Source organism: Nicotiana tabacum, chromosome 7 (genome assembly GCF_000715075.1).
Source record: "Nicotiana tabacum cultivar K326 chromosome 7, ASM71507v2, whole genome shotgun sequence".
In the NCBI taxonomy this organism is placed as follows: Eukaryota; Viridiplantae; Streptophyta; class Magnoliopsida; order Solanales; family Solanaceae; genus Nicotiana; species Nicotiana tabacum.
In genome coordinates this window covers 62,597,023-62,609,989 of record NC_134086.1, presented here as the reverse complement: position 1 = coordinate 62,609,989, position 12,967 = coordinate 62,597,023, and positions in this window count along the sequence as shown.

The window sequence follows — 12,967 nt, the reverse complement described above, 5'->3', positions numbered from 1 at the left end:
CCATACTTGAGACTAGGCATTCTTTCCATTTCTTTACATAAGGCTAAGCACTACCTTTCCTTTCTATGAGATGAAGCACTATCTCCCCTCCTTTGCATGAGACTAAGCATTGTCTCAATTTTTTGCATGAGGCTAAGCATAGCTTCTGTAATTGCATAAGGCTAAACACTACCTTTCCTTGCACGAGACTATGCATCGTCTCCATTTCTTGCATGAGGATAAGCACTGTCTCTCCTTGTATAAGATTAAACACTGTCCCACTACACTTCACAAGGCTAAACACTGCCTTCTAAGAAATACTTTACTTTCTCGCAGCTATTGTTTGCTTTCTTTACATAGGGATAATCACTGCCTTTGCTTTGCATGAGACTAAGCACTGTCTCCCCTCCTTTTGCATAAGACTAAGTATTGTCTCCATTTTTTGCATGAGGCTAAGCATCACCTCCGTAATTGCATAAGGCTAAGCACAGTTTTTCCTTGCACGAGACTAAGCATTGTCCCCATTTCTTGCATGAGGACAAGCATTTCCTCCGTAATTGCATAAGCCTAAGCACTACCTTTTCTTATATGAGACTAAACATTGTCTCTATTTCTTTCATGAGAATAAGTATTGTCTCCATTTTTACGTAAGGCTAAGCACTGCCTTTTCTTTGCAGGAGACTAAGTAATGTCTCCCTTTCCTTACTTGAGACTAGTCATTGTCTCCATTTCTTTACATAAAGCCAAGAACTACCTTTCCTTTACATGAGATGAAGCACTATCTCCCCTACTTTGTATGAGACTAAGCATTGTCTCCATTTCTTGCATGAGGCTAAGCATCGCCTCCATAATTGCATAAGGCTAAACACTGCCTTTCCTTGCATGAGACTAAGCATCGTCTCCATTTCTTGCATAAGGCTAAGCATTGCCTCCGTAATTGCATAAGGCTAAGTACTGTCTTTCCTTGTATAAGACTAAACACTGTCCCACTACACTGCATAAGGCTAAGCACTGCCTTCTTAGCATGAGACTAAGCACTGTCTCCCTCCCTTTGCATGAGACTAAGCATTGCCTTTATTCCTTGCATGAGGTTAATCATTGCTTTTCCTTTTCAGAGAATAAGCCTTTTCTTGTCTCACTATCGGACATAACTAAGCATAATATCTTTGCATTTCATAGGCTGAAATACCACCATTTTTGTCTGAAGGCGCCATAGACGGAAGGCACTATCCTCATAGCTTGAATAAAACTTTCTATGACCTGAGGATCTCTCAAAGTTACATATCATTATTCAAAGGCGTCATAGTGCAAAGACACCATCCACATGGACCAAAGATACCATTTCTTGGCCCCGCGAATCCCTTATCATATGCTTAATGGCCTAAGATGTCATGGTCTAAGGACATCATCCTCCTCGTCCAAAGACAACCATGATGGTCCAAGGAGAATTTACTTTTTTTTTAGCAAACAGGAAAATTATATATTAATAACTACTTGTTTGTACATGGCCTTCATAGTTTGTGTCACTAAGGACACTCTGATTCCCTAAGTTTGCGAGTATATTACAAGCATCATAAGATAACGTCTTAACAAAAATATAGAGTTCCTTTTGGTCACTTCCACAAAAGAGTTTACATAACATGGTGGTAATACAAAAACATGTTTCCCTTTATGCCTTGCCTTTTTTGCCAAGTGATGTGCAATCCTATTCCCTTTCCTGAAGGTATGTTGGAGGATCACCTTCTACTGGTGCATGAACAACTTGCATTTATTAAAAATGTTGTTATATAATTTGTTCCCTTGTTGTATTGAAAGGATTACCTCTGTGGAGTCTGTCTCTATCTCAAGTGGAAACATTCCCCATTCTTGTGCTATTTTGAGCCCCTAAATTAGGTCCTTCATTGCTGCATGTAGTGAGCCATTAGCCTGGGTAGATTTAGCAAATCCAACTATCCAATTCCCATAGGTATCTCTAATTACACCTCCAAGGTCTTTTTTCCATTATGATTTTTAAAACTAGCATCATTGTTGGGCTTAAACCACCCTCTAGGTTGTTTGTTCCATTTGATATTTATTGGGATTTTTGTAGATGTGTTAGGGCCTTTTTCAGTGAGTAGAAAACATTCAGTTACTTTTTGGATAATATGATTAATGTTAATAGGATAGTTCGTATTGTTTTGATTGTTATTATTCCTATTAAGCCAAATATGCCATATGGTGAATGGGAAGAAGGAACTCCAGTTAAGGAAGTTATTTGTAAGGGGAAAATCTAAGTCTTTTACCTGAAGGAGCCAATGTTTGTTGTTGTTTTTATAGGACTTATCCCACCCAAGGTTTTCCCAAAAAAAATTTACGGCTTGACATCGTAGGGAAATATGAATTATACATTCTTCTTCTTGGCATTTGCATATAGGACACAAGGGGTCAATGTTCATTCCAATTTGTGAGAGATGTTTTCGGCAAGGAATTCTATTATGAAGACACTACGACAAGAAGAATTTTATTTTATTAGGTCAATTTAGGTTCCAAATCCAAGAGAAGTCTAATTGATTGTTTAAAGGAGATTCTATTAGGGTGTAACAAGTTTTTGTTATGAAAAAACCTTTTGTATTTAAGGACCATATAGGAATGTCATTGGTAGGGCCTTTGTTACGAATTTTTGTTTTAGAGATATTTTACTTGATATTATTGGGAAGGTTGAGTGATAAATTATCAAAGCACCAAGTTTCCTTGTCAAAAATATCTCTTATTTTTACTGAGAGGTCACTTGTAGTTAGAGGACCTGTAACTTCTTTCATAAGATTTTTCATATTAGATATCCAGTTGGTTTTCCATATGTTCATGTTCGAAAAGTAGTGGGGTGACCAAGTGATACCTTTAGAGCAAATATCCCAAACTCTTTGGATACTTTTCTAGATAAAGGAATTTTTATTTTTTCCTCTGTTTGTACTATAAGTGGTGATGATTAATCGGGCCCAAGGGGTTGTAGCATTTGTAAGAATTCTCCATGCAAGACTTGCTAATGTGCATAAGTTCTTTGAAATACAACTATGAATTCCAATTAACAAGGTGCATCTTTCTTTTTTCAATGGTGCTACCCCATATAAAATTCCTTTGAGTTATATCAATCTTGTTAAGGATATTTTTAGGAAGTATGGTGCACTACATACAGTGATTGAAAATTGTGCTGAGGCACGAGTGAGCTAGGGTAGTCTTACCTGCTATGTTAATGAATTTTAATTTTCAGAATACTGGCTTAGTTCTCATATTGTCCACGATAAACTGGAAGTCTCTAGGTCTTGGACAATTATTTAGTATTGGGAAACCTAGGTAGGTACCAAAGTTATCACATTTCTTTATATCTAGTTTATTAGAAGTATAATTAATAAGGGAATGCATGCAGTTTTTAGAGAAGAGAATTTTTAATTTTGTGCTATTGATACACGGACCTAATAGGTTGCAAAAAAGGTGTAGGCCATTTATAATGGCATGGCATGACTTATTATTTACCTTGGCCATTACTGTAACGTCGTCAACAAAAGAAAGGTGAGTGAACTTAGGACAATTTTTTCCTAAGGTTATTGGATCCTAGTTCCTAGTATCAACTTGATGATTTATATATCTTGTTAGCATTTCTAGGAAGAGGATGAATATATAGGGTGAAATAGGATCTCGTTGCCTGATGCCATGACTAGGCTCAAAGAAATTTGTGACAGATCCATTCACTAGCACAACAATACTACTTGTGGAGATGCATTATTAAAAGCTTACAGAATTTAGGGGGAAATTAAAATATCGCAGAGTGTGGTGAACAAAAGACCATTCCAATCGGTCAAAAGCTTTTTCTATGTCAATTTTCATAATCATTTGGCCTTGTTTGCCTTTCATTTTTTGTAATTTGGAAACTATTTCTTGGCTGATGATTGCATTATCAGCAGCTTTTCTATTTTTTATAAAACTTGCTTGTAAGGGCTTATTAATTGTTCTATGAAAGGTTTTAGTCTATTTACAAGAATGTTTGTAATAATTTTGTAGATAGTATTACAGAGACCAATTGGTCTGAAATTACTAATGTTATTTGCATTGAGAATTTTTGGTATAAGGCACAGGTAGGTCTTGTTGATATCTTTAGGAACTTCTTGGGTGTTGAATATATCATGACAATGTTTAGTTACCCACTATCCTATGATTTTCCAATATTTCTGAAAAAAGAACGCATGGAGAACATCTTGTCCTGGAGCCTTAAAGGGTTTGAAAGAGTATATAGCCTTTTTAATTTCAATATCTAGTAGGGATGTGTCTAAAGATTTTAGGTATAGAATAGGATATGAAGAAGGGTTTCCTAGTGGGGTAGTCCACTTAGTCGAGGAGTGTGAGGTTGTGAATATATTGGTAAAGTACTTAAGAACATGTGATATAATTTGGTGGTGTTCGTTAATCTAGTTTCCAATATCATCTTTGAAGAAATTTATTTTGTTTATTCCTTTTCTATTGGTAGCAGAAATATGGAAAAATTTAGTGTTTGCCTCTCCGTCGTTTAGCCAAAGAATTCTAGACCTTAACTTCCAATAATCCTCTTCGATTTTTAGGATATCATTGTATTCTCTTTTTAAATCTTGTTCCAATTGTTGAAGAAAAATACTAGTAGTATAACTATTAGAATTTTGAATCCTTGAAGCCTAGCTAGTAACTTCCTTATTTTCCCCTTGATGTTCCCAAAGGTATTATTCTTCCAAGGCTTAACTTTTTCTATAATTTTTTGGCTACCTTTCAAGTAATCATTCCTTAACCAATTATTTTCGACTATTATTTGAAATTCTGGATGCTTGCAGTAGAAGGTTTCTAGTCTGAAGGGTACATTATTGTGCAACCTATTTTTAGTAATTAATTCAATAAAAAAAGGATTATGGTCTGAGTAGGTTTTAGGTAAGTGAATTATAGAACTTTTTGGGAATAATTCAATCCATTCCTCATATCCTAAGATTTTATCTAGTCGTTCCATAAAGAGACACTTGTTCCTATGTCTATTATTGGACCAAGTATACTTACACCCTTTAAATCCTAAATCTATTAACTTGCAACTGTTTAGCTTAGACCATATAAAACTAGCTCTACTATCTTTGATAGGTTTTTCCCCAATTTTTTCGTTTGAAGCTAAGATATCATTGAAGTCACCTCCTAATATCCAAGATCCTTTGTAGGTTTTACTTATATTTTCTAGGTTATCCCACATCAGGTTTCTATTATGGACGTTATTACTAGCATAAATTAAAGAAAAAAGCCAATTTTTATGAATAGGTAATACCTATATTGTTGCATGATTCTCCTAGTTTCTACGGACTACATTGTGGATGCTGACTACATCATGGTTCCACATTAGTACCTCCGTTGGGCGTACATTTCTATTGGGAAGAAGGGCATGTCTAGAGGAGCATTTTGTGGGTGAATTGGGTTGAACTGTGGTGGCATGTTCCTTTGATTCATCATTGCATGCACCATTTGAGGGTTCAATGAAGGCATCAGTGGTTGGAGAATGTTGTTTAGCCATATTTAATTTAGGTAGTTGTTCATGGCAAGTCCCATGCCCTCTCTTACTAGCTGAGCTAGGTACTAAGTGTTGTGTAGTATCACAATCGCATCTTGCCCATTTATTAGGACATTGAAGGAGATTGCGTGGCCCGTTAGACCTAGTTCCATTCACGAGGCAGGTTGGTAATCCTGTGCTTATGGAGGTTGGACATACACGATTTGTGGGTTCTCTAGTTAGGGGGAAGGAGGGGAAGAGTGGTAGGTTCTCCATGGTTTGTGTTCTGTGTTGGCATAGGATTTGGATAAATTTGTTCCTTCTTCTTAGGGTTGAAGGTAGTATTGGTATCTTTAACGCAAGATTGAGAATTTAAGGGAGTAGTAGCAGGCATGAGATTGGAGCTACTGATAGTATGGGAGTGATTGGCGGTTAGGGTAATGATAAGTGATGAGTGCATGGCTTTTGGTTGCCCAATGTCTTGTCTTATAGGAGGATCCTTCATGGGTATAGTATCCGTCTCTTCCTCTAGGGTATAGGACATTTGTCCATTTTTATTAGTTTATGTTGCCATTTGGCTTGTATGCTCATGAGTGGGTATATTTCCATATCTAAGGGAAAGTTTTTGTTCATCTCCCTTATCTAAATGAGGATTATTATCAGATTTTTGGTATATTTTCTTAATAGGGTTTGTAGGGTTATCAGTAGTAGGAGGGTTATTTTTGTCCATTTGGGTACTATTTTGCATGGCCTTATTTTCCTCATTTTCTTTAATATTTTTAGTTTACACGTTATTATCCAGCATGGCTAAGTCTTTGTCTTGAGAGGACAAGTGTTCACATGCACTTGTATTAAGATTTTTTAATTTATTATTAATTAAAACATTGGTGGTATCCCCTAAAACCATTTGCTCACTTTGCAGGATAGGGAAGTGGTTTTTCATAGGCAGGGTGGTTTGGTCTATGCTCATAGTAACCGGATTCTTAGCACTAATTTGCTATTAATAATTAAAGGATTCTTTAGGTTTGTATTGTAATAATTGAGTATTCAAGAATTTACCTGTATTAGCATTGAAGAGATTAATAGAGATACCTGGGCCTTTAGAGTTGTTGGTTGGATTAGTGAGATTTGGATGAGGATTTTTTGAACCATGTTTTCTTCCTTTACTAAAGGAGACAATTTTTTATTCTTCCTCTGAGTTCTCCATTGATGTAATGGCTTGGTCCTTCGGTCAATTTTTGCTCTCTAAAGATTTTAGCACATAGCCACAATGTCCCAACGTGTGTCCAAACCTTCCACATTATTTTTACAAAGAATGTTTTCTCCTTCGTAGTGAATGTATTATTTATGATGGCCAATATAATGAAAAGTCCAGACTCGAATATTTAGTGGGATTTCCATACAAATTCTTGCATAACGACCCCTCAGAGTGGATGATGTACAAACATCAATTTTGAGTAAACGTCCAATTGCATTTCAAATTTTTTCTAGAATTTTTGTATCATAAAACATTGTTAGCAGATGGGGAAGTCTAATCCATACTGCTGAGGTGGTTAGTTTTTCCTTTGTGGACACAAAGTTTGGTTTCTATTTTGTAATAGATAGGAAATGGCCATTAATGAACCATGGACCTTGATGGATGACTTTCTCCATATTTTCCCTCTTTGAATTTGATAATGTAGTAGTTTTCTCCAAGGTCTATTAGGGAAAAATGCTCTGTTGGATGCCAAAGTTCTTGGATCTTCTTTTTTAAATATTAGTGTAACATGTGTTTTCCTACCAATTTAATGATGATAGAGCATTTCCATGAACCATAAATACGATGTTTGTCTTCTTGAGTTGGAGGGATTTGTTTGATGCCTCATGCACTAGAGATTAAGGAGTGCATGGATGTTTCCTCTTCTGTGGAAGTTTTCGTCATATCCATGTCGGATTGTCCTAGGTTTGGGGCAAAATTAATTAGGTTAGAAACAATTAACATTTCCTTGAAAGAAGATTTGTTCATTAATTCATTTTTGTATAGGTCTTTCATGCACAAAGAGACTTTTCATCATGTTTAAATTGTTGCAATAACCCATATATGTTCGGATGCACTATGCTTTAAGTTTTCCAGGTAATTCGGGAGATAAGCGTTCTACAAATGGGAACAATCTTCGCTCCGGTTTCCATTCACAATGTTCACATCCTTTGACTACCTCAACGTAACCAACTACCAATAATTGACTACATTTCTCTATGACCATTCAAATATCTGCCTCATACATCTGTAACATCCAAAATTCACATTCATGACTCCACCTAAATTGTCCATTACATACAACACTATCCTACCCAAAGAAATCTCTTTAGAACATATGACCATTTTTGCAACAACTCCATCGGCTTCGTTCGGCGTGGGATCCAAAACTACACATGTCCTGATTATCGTAACACCTGGGATATGTAGGCAACTCAGGAACCAGGGTTCGGCCCCCATTTTCCAATAAAAAATCACTCCCCACTCGACTCGGCCAAAATTGGTCATCATTTTTCTTTACTCGACAACTCTTTCATCATTCCCAGGTAAAGAGGGGAAGTTGTTGATACCCAATTTTGCCCTTATATTTTCCTAATAGTATATATATTTTAAACATGCCATTTTGTATCATTTTTTGACATAAAAGATTTATACAAGTACTTTTATAATTTCTATAATTTTGAGAGTATTAAAATTAATTTTCTTGCATTTTAATTACTCAAATATTATCCCTTTAAATTATTTATGATTATATAATCATCAAAATTTATTATTTTGCATTCACATATATGTTTCATAATATTTTACTTTATTTTATATAATTATATTTGTATTTTTAAGCTATTTACATAATTTTACAATAGTAGCCTATATTCCATGCATACTTACATTTTATTGCATTATTTGTGCCAAATAGCATTTTTCAAATTTTTATAATGTCAGGCTAGTATTCTAAATAATTTTACTGCATAAGTGATATTTTTATTATTTATTAATTTCTCTTATAAATTATTTTTAAAAAACTCTCGCATATTAATTTATAGCCAAGGCTAATTTAGGACTAAAATCAATAGCCCAATTCCCACGACACATTAGCCCAATCCACCCCAGCACAAACTAGATGACCCCTTCTCCTAAGTCGCCCCAACTCCCTTCGATCCTAGCCGTTGATCTCAAATAATCAACGGCCCTTAACAAAACCCTACTTCCTCTTATATCCCACAACCCAAACCCTAGAGACCATTTCCATGCCCAGCTGCCTCTGTATTCTCTCATCTCTCCACTAGACTTCGAGAAACCCTAGCTGCTATATCCCTAATCTTCTCCAATTCCTAACCAAACGTGGAATTAATCTATGATCTACTAACCTATTTTGTGACACTCTGCTATTATGCGTGTTCCTATGGTGTTACTTAGTTCTTGCCCTATTTTTGAAAAGAACTACCTTTCTAGAACAAGACCAATTTACTCTTATTTTGTGAATATCTGGACAATCTTTCTTCTATATAAACACTACAATGAACGATTCTCGCATTACTTGTTCGATTAAAGGTCGTTGGACCCAACTAGAGTTTGAGATTTTCCTTTTTCCTTACTGATTTTGATTGCAGTCTTTGTGCTATACTTAGCATGTTGGGCTGTTTGTTGAGTGTTGTAGATCATGCCTACTAGCCTATTTTCTATATGCATTAGGATCTCAAGTGGCAATTTTCTATTCCACTGACTATGACTCTGTTAGTTTATCATGATTAAGAATTTCAAGTATAATGTTCCTTTTAGGCTAATTCTGGATCCTTTCTTCCTATGGAATTGTTTTTTGGAAAAACCCAGCATGCTTATGTTGTAATTGTCTTGTATGCTTGCCCTGTTATCCAAGTGACATGCCTTTATTGATTCATGTCATGATTGGTTTATATTAGTGGTTGGGCAGGATCTTCCCCTCCAGAGTCTAACTTACCAGCAGTGAGAATAGTTACCTACTGAGTGCGAGTGTTAGTGCCGAGCATGAGTACCGTGCGATTTGGATGACTAAGTGACTGTGAGGACTGAGTGAATTGATTCTCTAAGAGTATGCATATGGGTTTATCACTGTGTTTCAGTACAGTTGGCATGCATACTTGGCATGTGGACATTGAGATGCATTTTCCTCATGTTTTACGACTTTGTGACATTCATGACTTCACATACACATGAACATGTAGGCATAGAGATGTACTTTTCTCATGCCATCTGAGAATGAAAATCTTATCTGTTGTCGAAAGTTATTTTTTTTTTGGAAAAAGTCACAGTTTTTGGATTTACTCATATTTTCGTGATATTGGTGAAAGATTTGAGATTTAATGTTATATTTGAAAAGAATGCCTATTTTCCATAACTGTGAACAAGTTGGGCATCATATCTTTGAGTTATTTCTTGTACTGATTTATTTATATTTGTATGAGTTGTTCCTGGCTGTTGGTATTGGACTGACCATTGTCCAAGCTCATCACTAATTTCAACCTAAAGTTAGGTTTGTCACTTATTGAGTACATAGGGTCGGTTGTACTCATACTATACTTATACACCTTGCATGCAGATTTTGGATGCTAATGTTGCTATGTATGGCGGGAGCTGACATTGAAGATGTTCCTGCATTTCAGTCATAGCTATCTTTTGTTCTTGGTAGCTTTAGAATTATTTAGCTACTCATGTATATTTAAAATAAATGATATATCTATTTCATACCATCTTTGCAAACTCTAGATCTTAGCAGCTCATGATTTGTACTACCACTCTTTAAAGTATGTATAAAGTACATTTATTTCATCATTTATTGTCTTATTAGTTCTTATTGAATTGGATTGTTGTTAATTGTCTTACCTAGCTGTAAGGACCTAGCCAGTCATTTTAAGAATTAACGCCCTGATCCCCTATTAACTGCTTTCCCCGTGTTTCTTTCTTCTAGTTTGATTTGCCAAGATGATTTGTTTTGAGTTTTGGAGTGTTTTGGGACACTTAGTCCCTAAAAGAGATTTTAAGCTTGAGAATATGGACCGTAGTGGGAGCAGTGTCAAGACACCCTCGGAATGGAATTTTGTCGGTTCTATTAGCTCCGTTGGGTAATTTGGAGCTTAGGGGCGTGTCCGGATTGTATTTTGGAGGTTCGTAGCTTATTTAGGCTTGTAATGCCGAAAGTTGAATTTTTGAAGTTTCTGGTTCGATAGTGAGATTTTGATATCGGGGTCGGAATGGAATTCCGTAAGTTGGAGTAGCTCCCTATTATTTAATGTGACGTGTTTGAAAAATTTCAAGTCATTCGGACAAAATTTGATAAATTTTTTGATCGAAAGTAGAATTTGGGAGTTTTTAAAGTTCTTAGGCTTGAATCCAATGTTAATTTTTATGTTTTGATGTTGTTTTGAGCATTCAGAATGTTAGCACAAGTTTGAATAATTAAATGTTGGCATGTTTGGTTGAGGTCCTGACGACCTCGGGTGAATTTCGAGTGGTCGAACGGATAAAATGCATGTTTGAGGAATTGCAGAAAATGCAGCAGGTCTCTAATTCTGGTTTCCTTCTTTGCGTTCATGAGTAGGGTCGCGCGTTTGTGAAGAGGAGCTGGGGCAGGTGGAGGCTTAACGCTTGGCTTAGGAGGAGCTGAGAGGTCATATGCCTACGCGTTCGAGAAGAGGGTCCCACGTTCGCTTAGGAGGGAGAAAGTTGCTACCGCGTTCGTGATAGGGTCATCGCGTTCGCGATGAAGGAATTCTGTGCCAAGCGAAGTTGTGCTTCGCGAATGCGATGGGCCTTCAACGTTCGCGAAGAAGGAATTAACTGGGTAGATTATAAAGTTTAAAAATTGAGGGTTTAGCCTTTTTCATCAAAACTAGAGTTTGGGAGCTCGGATTTGGGGTAAAATTTGGAAAAGTTCTTAGGCCTAATTTTTGGGTTTTGATTAAGATTTTGGAATCGAATTTGGACATTTCTTGTATGGCTAGACTTGTGAGTGAATGTGGGTTCATAATTCGTAACTTTTACCCCATTCTAAGACATGGGCCAGGGGACTTTTTGGGCAATTTTCCTAATTTCGCTTGTTAGCTTTGAATTAATTAGTAGAATTAGTTATTTGAATTTATATTTACATTATGCAATTGATTTGAATAGATTTGGGCCATTTGGAGTTGAGTACGCGTGGCAAGAACGTGATTACGAGTTGATTGAGCTGGTTCGAGGTAAGCGGCTTGCCTAACCTTGTGTGGGGGAACACCCCCTTATTATTTGGTATTGTTGAAGTATTAAATACCTTGTATGTGAGGTGACGAGTGCGTGCATGTGTTAATTGTTGAAAACCCTATTTTTATTAAGTAACTATAATTGTATTTTTCTTCCTTGTTGTACATTACTTGCAATTTTAAGTCTACTCCTAGATAAGGGAAGCATGGCTAAGTGATTTAACTATTTTACTTACTCAAACTGCCGTATTTGAATTTTGCGCAGCATGCTAGGTTAGAAATACCTGTTTCCTTGGTATGAAATTGGATAGAATTGAATATTTTTCGTGATATTGCTTTGTGTTTACTTTGGGACTACGAGCGATATCCCATAAAATCCCCCTTGTCTGTTTATTTGGGACTATGGATTGGTATTCCTGTAGATCCCACATGCACATTTACATTGGAACTACAGGACTGGTATTTCATTAGAAACCCTCCGCACTATGAGTTGGATTACAGGAAGACACTCAAGAGATACATTGGATATTTATATTTGGGGACTACAGGACGGTATCCTGGGAGATCCCCGGTTGCTATCTCTGTGTGGAGTTATATTCTTTTTATGATATTTCTCTCTGTTCTATTTGTTGTTATTCTTATTACCCTGTGTTACTTCATGTAGTTAGCACTTAATTATACTGTCGTATCCTATATTGGTTTACCTCACTTATATATTTATATAATCAGTAGGGCCCTAACCTTCCTTGTCACTACCCGACTGAGATTAGGCTTGACACTTACTGAGTACCGCTGTGGTGCACTCATGCCCTTCCTACGCATGTTTTTCATGTGCAGATCCATGTTCTTCGGCTCATCCCTACACTCCTTGAGGCGAGGCGATTATTTAAAGACTTCGAGGTATATCTGCCGCGTCCGCATACCGAAGAGTCCATCTCCATTCTCTCTTGTAGTTATAGTGTAAGGCCCCGTAAAAAATTTCTACCCAAACCCGAAAGCTCGTAGTTGCAAGTTAGGCATATATCTTAGAGATTTGTACCCTTTGGATTGATCTGTGCATTAAATAGTTAAGGAACAATGTTTTCCAGAAAAGTGCATTTCTGCGGTCCATTATGCGATCGCAGAATAGTTATGCAAACCGCATAGTCGCTGCAGAGTCAGACAGTTTGATGATTAATTTGAGGTCAACTGTGCGACCAATTATACGATCGCATAATCAATATATGGGTCGCATAG